This window comes from Leptonotus elevatus, chromosome 16 (genome assembly GCF_054856555.1).
Source record: "Leptonotus elevatus isolate MCC_2025b chromosome 16, RoL_Lele_1.0, whole genome shotgun sequence".
NCBI lineage: Eukaryota > Metazoa > Chordata > Actinopteri > Syngnathiformes > Syngnathidae > Leptonotus > Leptonotus elevatus.
Window position 1 is genome coordinate 840,001 of NC_141254.1, and position 8,519 is coordinate 848,519.

Below are 8,519 nucleotides of genomic sequence, written 5' to 3' on the forward strand. Positions count from 1 at the left end.
AGGGTCACCCTTCAATTAAGGGTAATGGTTGAGGCCACCATTTCAAGAGGGTTTCAGAAATCTGTGTGTGGGGGAGAAGCCTGTTGTATGTGAGGGGGGATTCACTGCTGTACACTGCTGTGGTGATGAAAGCAATAATGAAGAGCTCGCAAACCTTATTTCATGTGGGGATTTTTTTTATCACCAACTCAGAGGCCACGACCATCCTCGGCTCGTAAGAAGCCACAACAAAAAACTTACTGGGGGGTTAAACAAACAAACCTAACAGACGAATAGACGCTGCAATTAATTCTGTTCTCGTAGAATTACTCACCTTTGCCTTGTTGAATGTTGAACAGAGAGGCGCTTTGCGCATTTTTATCTGGTAAAGATATTTGTGCTTTGTTTCCCCCCTAAGACAAGACTAAGACGACATTTTCATCTGTTGTCTTGATTGGTCAAAACAAACGTGCAAAGATGCCACATCGTCCAATCAGCTCGAAGTTTTGTACAGCAAGTCCCTCCTTTCCCGAACGGATCTGCAGAGTTAAGTCCCAGATTGATAATGTGAAGAACGTCCTTGAGTGAATCCCAATTATAAATCTGGCTTGTGAGGTTATTAGGGATGACGTACTTGATGTGACTTAAGACGATCCTCTCAAAGCACTTCATGATTACCGATGTCGTGCGACAGGATGGTAATCATTGAGGCAAGTGACAGGTGATTTTTTTCGGCACAGGAACAATGATGGAGGACTTGAGGCACACATTGACTGAAGAGAGCTTTAGAGACAGGTTGAAAATGTCCAGGAAAACTCCAGCCATCTTGTGTACACACATCTTCAGCGTCCGACCTGACCTTATCTGGTCCTGCTGCCTTGTTGGTAGTGATCCTCCTCAAGGTGGAGAATTGCTGCAGAACGAGAGGCTGAGGTTGCTCCTCTGACTGAGAGAGATGAACAGCCTCCCTGCTGATATGCATCGGAGCGTGCAAAGAAACTATTTAAGGTATCAGGCAGTGTAGAGTCATGGCTGACCTGCTTGTTGCTGCTCTTGTACTTGATGATTCTGATGCCTCTTCACATTTCCCGTGGGTTGTTGTCAGTGAAGTGCCTCTCAAAGCGCTGTCTGTAACTGCGCTTGGCCTGCTGGATACCCTTCCTCAATTCTGTCCGGGCCCTTCTGAAGGCCAGCCTGTCACCTGACCTGTAGGCTGCATCCCGAGCTTTGAGTAGAGACCGCACTGTGCTTTCACACCATGGTTTTTGGTTTGGAATAACCTTGATGGACTTTATGGGTACAGAACTGCACATAATTCAGGACAGATCATGTGTAGGCCTGCTATTCTGAGCCATCTTTGAACATTTCCCAATCCATGAGTTCAAAACAGTTTTGTAATGCTGAAGACGCCTCCTCAGTCCATATCTGAACTGTTCTGGTAGTTGATCTTGTCCTGTAGATCAGAGGTTTGTATGTTGGAATCAGCTCCACAGAGAGTGGTCTGACAGGTCCAGGTGATGAGCAGCTGCTGCCTTGTATGCTCCTGGAATATTGCAGTAAACCTGGTCCAGAATGTTATATTATTGTCTATGGTGGGAAAGTATATGAACTTGCGGAATTTTGGAAGCACTGCCTTGAGTTCCAACTGATTGAAATCTCCAGCCACATATCCAACATGTGTCATATACTGTACTGACAAAACTCAAGATGACTTATTACACAAATTGAAGTAGCAGTGTTTTTATGTACATTGAAAAATAAATTGCTTATGTTATGGCCCTTATGTGGAAGTAAAGGGTAGCTGGTCTTGTGCTTTTGCTAGGAAAAAAGAGTGCCAAGTTGTAAAATAATAATAATAATGATAATTAATTTAATGAAAAGTATAAAAGTTTTCCATCCCTTTATTCAAAAATAGGATGCTATTTCAAATAGACAGAAAATCCACAAACAAAAATCGATTATGATCCATGAGGAAAAATGCTGCTCATTGTTTTCCAAAGTAAAAGCAAATGTTTTACTTTGATTCAACACAAAGATAATCAGTCTGCTTTCATGGAGAACTACAGAAATCAGAAAATATTTAATTTTCTAAAGTTAAAATTCAGATAATTTGGATACATTTGAATTTAAAAAGGCATATAAATTATTAATTGAATATCAAAAATAATGATCAATTCAATTAGTCACTTATCGATTAATTGTTGCACCTCAATATATCGCTGGCGTCGGGCCAAAACCTACCTCCAAAATCTGCACTTTTCAGGAGACACCAAAAATGACATGCTTTTTCAACCATTAACATCATCAAAGGGAACAAACCATTTTCAACACTTATTGGTCAACAATTCGTAAAAATGACATCCACAGGTGTGGACTGACCAAAAGTATAAATTTTTGAGAAAATATTAAATCTGCCAAATTGTGAATTACGAGGTTTCTACCCGCAATGTAACTTGCCTTTGGCTTGGGGTCGGGTTCTGGCTTTGCAGATGTGGTTTTCTGTAAAAAATGTATGTGTATTTTTTTATTGAGTTGTGGGGGAAAAGTGTAAACAGTTAACTATACTTATATGCAATGAGGTTGATGTACCGTACTTACAACCAATCTATTAGATCTCCTCTTGGGCTGCATGGTGAGAAAAAACAAACGGGCTGATTAGTTTTCACATTGACTGTTATTTACAGTTATTGACCCCATATATATATATATATATATATAAATAGGTGTCAGTCGATTACATTTTTTAATCGTAATTAATCGCATGACTTCAATAACTGACGATTAATCGCACATTAATCCAAATTTTATATTTCGATATATATCAAAATGCACAAATTGCTTTGCCCTAATTTAAATATGGTTGCATTTTTTAGTCATTGATACAGTAATTTCATAACAATTCAATAAAAAAAATTAAAATACAGTGATGAGTGTTGCGGTTATATTTTTGTTGAGTATATATATATATATATATATATATATATATATATATATATAGGGTCAGTAACTGTAAATAACAGTCAACAGTCAATGTGAAAACTAATCAGCCCACTTCATGTTAAAAATTAGTCAGCTCTTAATATGAAAAGAAAAATGCTCTGAGCTGTCACCATTGTCTTACAAATGCAATTATGCCATGTAGTGTAAAAATTACCAACACAAATCAGTCACACACACACACACACACACATATATAATATATATACTGTCACTGTCGTCAGTTATTGAAGTCAGGCGATTAATTACGATTAAAAAATGTAATCGACTGACACCTATTTATTTAGATAGATAGATAATCATTGATTGATTGATGGCCATATGCTGTTTTCGAACTGTCACTGAAAGCAACCACACCTCAGAAAGATAGATAGATAGATGGATAGAGTATTCCTTACCACTGTTTCAAATGCCGCTGAATCTCCCTGCAAAATAAAATATACAGTTTGATATAATTTGACACATTACATGTTACATATAATTAAACCCAAATCACTGTCAATATTATACTGTACTTCCTACTTTGTACAAATATTATTGTAAGATAATTAGAAAGTTTTTGCCTAGGACTTACCAACATGCAGTGTCTTAATTATTTTCACCTTATAAATATATTGCAAATTCTCCTCATTGCTGCTGTTGTGTTTGTTTCTACCTAGTTGGTTGTCTTTAATATTATTAATATGAGTGGATATACGTGAGTATTGCCAATGTGATAAATAAATTTTGTTTCCATCACTAGATGAAAAAAGTAGCTATCTGTAATACCTAATCAGTACAGGGAGTCTTCGAGTTACGGACGAGTTCCGTTCCTACGCTGGCGATGTAACTTGAATTTATACTCAAGTTGGATTTCACTGTTAATGTCGATATTTACATAAAAATACTGTACAGTATTTTTTTTAAATATATTTGCACTAACCGGAAGATGCCAGAAACCAATATTTCGTGTTTCCACACGGAGAGTCATTGCTGATGGTTGGCAAAGTGGAGCTAGTGGAAACTTAAACACGGAAATGTGACGCGCCTGGTGGCGAGCATACCTGCTCGATGGACGTCCGTTGCTGGAGGTAACAACAACACAACTTTAAATAATTAAAAATGGGCGTGATTACTGTGGGAAATAACCGAAAAAGGAGGTACTACGGACGAGGCACGGGCGGCGTAAAGTTGAAAACCTGGAGGTCGCGTACGACGCAACTCGAGGACTCCCTGTAGTTATCCAACTTAAAGTGGGTGTGTTCAGGCGGTTTTGGTACGTAATCTGTTCCTGTTCCGAAGACAATCAAATTCATGCATGTATACATTTAGAGCAGGGGTGTCAAACTCATATTAGCTCAGGGGCCACATGGAGGTGTTCTGGATTGGTAAAGTCATGGTATATACAGTGTTCCCTCGTTTTTCGCTGAGGTTAAGTTCCAAAAAATACTTGCAATAAATGAAATCCGCAAAGTAGTTTACATTTATTATAAATGTTTTAAGGCTCTAAAACGCCTCACCACAGTTTATACACTTTTCTCATCGATGCATTTACATTTTGTCACATTTCTCTCTTGTTTAAAAATTCTCAATGTTAAAACCTTCATAACATTTTTATAAAATAGATACATTACTGTAAAAAAAAAAAGAAGAAAAATCTGTGAAACAGCGAGGCCGTTAAAAGTGAACCACATTATAGCGAGGGAACACTAACTTAAAAACAATTGGTGTCAATTCTACACAGATATTCACTATTTGTTGGCCAGCCCTAAATTGCGGGGATCAACTGTAAAATTATTGCTCCCAAATTTTTTTTTAAAAATGCACTTTCTCAAAGAAACAGAGGAGTTGAGTGCTCGTAGCCACTTTATTGAAATGTTTAGTCCTACAATGTTTTTTCATTTAATTTTTTTCATCCGTGACCGTTTTTGTTAAGTATCACAATGGTAACGCTGTGAGTAAAAATGTTAATTACAATATCCTCTACAGTGAATATTGGCGGCAAGACACACTTCGTGTCCGCAACGCAGCCAGGATACTGAAGGTACACAGTAATTCAGCGTAGAGTTAGTCTGCTTTGGTATGGGTTGTAAGTTAAATAATAGATATGTAATTTATGCAATGTATTTCTCTCCCCTCTAGACACAGAATGTGATAGACGCTAAGGGTGAGAATCTTTGGACACCTCAGGATTCGATTACGATTCAGGGGCTACGATTCAATTACAAAACGATTATTGATCCATTTTTAATTTATGTATATTGATGCACTTTTTTACAACACACATTTGTATTTGTCTCACTGAGTACTAATCACTTGGTGCAATGGGTCAGAAAGCTCACGGTTCCGATCAGATTACGGATTTGAATCGCAGATCAGATAATTTTTCGAATCAGCTAAAGAAAAAGAGATAAATGGAGCTTTGCCTTCCTTTTATTTTATAAAACACCTGTTCCCATTAAATAACAAGATTCACCTCAAATATCAAGTGTCAAATATGTCCATTTAGAATGTATGAACACAAGCCATATTTGACATTTTGAGATTAATGTTTTTATTTAACAGGGAAAAAATAAAGAAAATGAGGATGACGTTCTAATTATCATTTATTTATTTTTCTTTTTTTTTCTTTCTTTCTTTCTTTTCTTTGTTTTAATAAAGAAAAAAGACCTACAACTGCAATTTAAGGCACATGCTCCTCCTCTACATGAAGAGTGGATGACAAACTAGCCTATGTTCACATCATTGAAAAAGAGGCAAAGAAAGAAAACAAAGCCACAGTTGTCGGACTACCGGTACTTTAGAAGCAGCGAGCTGTGCACTCACTGCTAGCAGCTAGCGACTAGCCGCTAACACTGGAGACTAATAAACTAGAGGTTTCTTAGCGCCCTAAATAAAGCAACTGATATGATTTCGGGATGGTGATATGTTGATGTTGGCATGTAATGGCAATTAAAAACTATGATAAGGCAAACCGAAATGTGTAGAAGACAAGTCAAGCTAGCCGTCAGCCGGGCACGCCACCATGCAGGCCAACTTTAAAATAAAAGCTTACTGAGACTATTGCATGCTATCAACGTATTATTTATTGAGCTTTATTTTTAAATTTTCCTTTGTTTAGGCGGCATGGTACGCTATTGAATGTTTGTAGCTTTTGTTGAAAACAATCTTTTGTTTTCTTGCGTGTTGAAATAAAACTCAAAGTTGAGATCTTGTGAAGAGGCTTTCTTGCAAGTATTTTATTTAGAAATTTCTAAAGTCATTCAGGACCCTTACTGAATCAGAAGTGGTCGCCAAATGTGCCCTCCTTCTGGGCTCATCCCAACTTATACAAAAACAGTGTTTACAGAAAATAGTCTCCCCCTCCTGTCTCCTGTCCTTGTGGGAAGAGTGAAATACAAAAACAGATAATAAATCTTCAGCTCGTATCTTAGTCCACTCCAGATGTGGGTAAATAATTGGTCCCGGCACCTCCTGGACCAGATAATTTATGGACAGACCTCTGCGTGCACTTCCAAACATTACTCATTTAGATAACTCAAAAACCTTACTTAGACATTCCTTTCCCAGAGAAGAGAACAATGGACTATACATTGAATAACATTTGAATTAACTGTTGTCTTATTATTACACAGCTCTAACTAAAATCAAAACGGTTAAAATATCAATTGAAACAGTAAAACAATGTTAATAATGTTAACACTTTCTTGACAAGTGACAGCTTATACTGTTGCTTTTAATTTGAGGTGCACGACTTAAAGGGCCTAGTTTCACTTGTATTTGCTAAAATGCTCCCATGCATGCTACTTACATGATCGACGAGTTTTTTCTCTCTCTGAAGTCATAGTGAATGTGGACTGATCTTGTTGCCATCACGTGAACGTGCTTTTAAATTAGAAGCATTTTTGGATCTCACGGCGGGGTTGGCATCAGTCATGTTTTTTTTCGTCTGCGCACTGCTGCGTGTGTACATCTCCAAGTGTCCCAGGGATTTTATACCTTTATTAACATATTTAAATAATCGACAAGTGGACGTTTGTGGCTCGATTCAGACTCGTCCATGTCTGAATCGCGATGCATCTAAGAATTGGAAATTTCCCCCACCCCTAATAGACGCATTCTCATGCATACTACTGTCGGGACTCCACAGGGTAATATTTGTGCAGCGGTGATTGCAAGAGTGATTCAGAAGTGTGTAATTTTTCATCAACTAATATTTGCACTCCAGTGCAGATAATATTATTATTTTTTTTACAATGTTTATCAGAGATCTGAAACCAAAAGCTGTGATATAAATGATGGCAGTATTTTTGCAGATGTCAGCAGCCGTACAGTAAATGTAGATGACACAGTTGAGATTTTCTGATGATATGGCAATGATTGAATTTAGATGTGTAATTTCACTTGTTTTTTTTTTACCCAATAGTGAATCCTGGCTCCAGTGTGATCTCAAAGGGTGGAACGCCTTAAAACTTTTCTTTTCCCCCTCGCCCAACAGAGAATCCAAAACCTCAGAGTAAAAGAGCAGCTGTCTCGAAAACATTCCATACTCCACAAGGTACAGATTGTCCATAGAATTAATCTTGATTATCGAAGTAATCACAACCACCTTGTGTTATCTTTGCATATTGATATTTTATTGGTTGTTTGAATATATTTGTTAATCCCCTGTCAATTAAAAGCATATGTTAAATGCCTATGTTGTAATTGCAATTTTCAATAGTGATGTTGCATTTATGACATGCAATTGCCTAATCAAAGGCCAAAAAACCCAAATAGTCCCTGTACATTTTGATCACTTTAAGAATGACTTGTAGGACAAGCACTTTATTTGTAGGCAGAACTACTTTATTTATAGGTGTATTCAAGGATATTCTCGAAAAGTAGAAGTCAAACGCCCGTTTGTCACTTTTTTTTATATACGCACGCAGAAGCAAAAGATCCTTGAATACAGTATGGTCAAAAGTTTTTCCTTTGCTGTTTGAAAAGACAACATTCAAACTGACGCTCAAAGAAGCATGCAACAGGAACGAGCGTGAAAGCAGCCAACCAATCAGGAGCGCCCGTTCACACACCAACATTTGCATATGCCACTGATCGTTGCTTGCCTCCATGGCTTGCCTGGAAGGAAAACGTTGAGTTTCCACACAGAAACGTCCCAACAGGCCAAAACAAAACCTTTGGACCATGCGTTTACTTAAAAAAGAGAGAGATGTTACCTGGTATGTACAACCAAATCAAACTATAACATATCCAAACGCACAGACAGAATGCCACATACTTTTTGTAATAAGGCAAAGACTTGTAATTGGAAAAAACTTTCAGCTAACATTTATTTCATTCTTCAAGAACTAGGAAGAGGGTGTACAACTGTGCCATGCCGGAGAAAATAAAGGTATTTAAAAGGATTAAACACAATTTTTTTTTTTAAAGGTCATTAAAGTGAGTAATTAAATTTATTATGTTATTTTTATGCCTGTTTTTCTCAGATGATAGTTGTGGAGACCCTAATGGCCATCATTGGATGGGTTAAAGAGCCTCAACTCTTGAGGAAAAATCAAAGC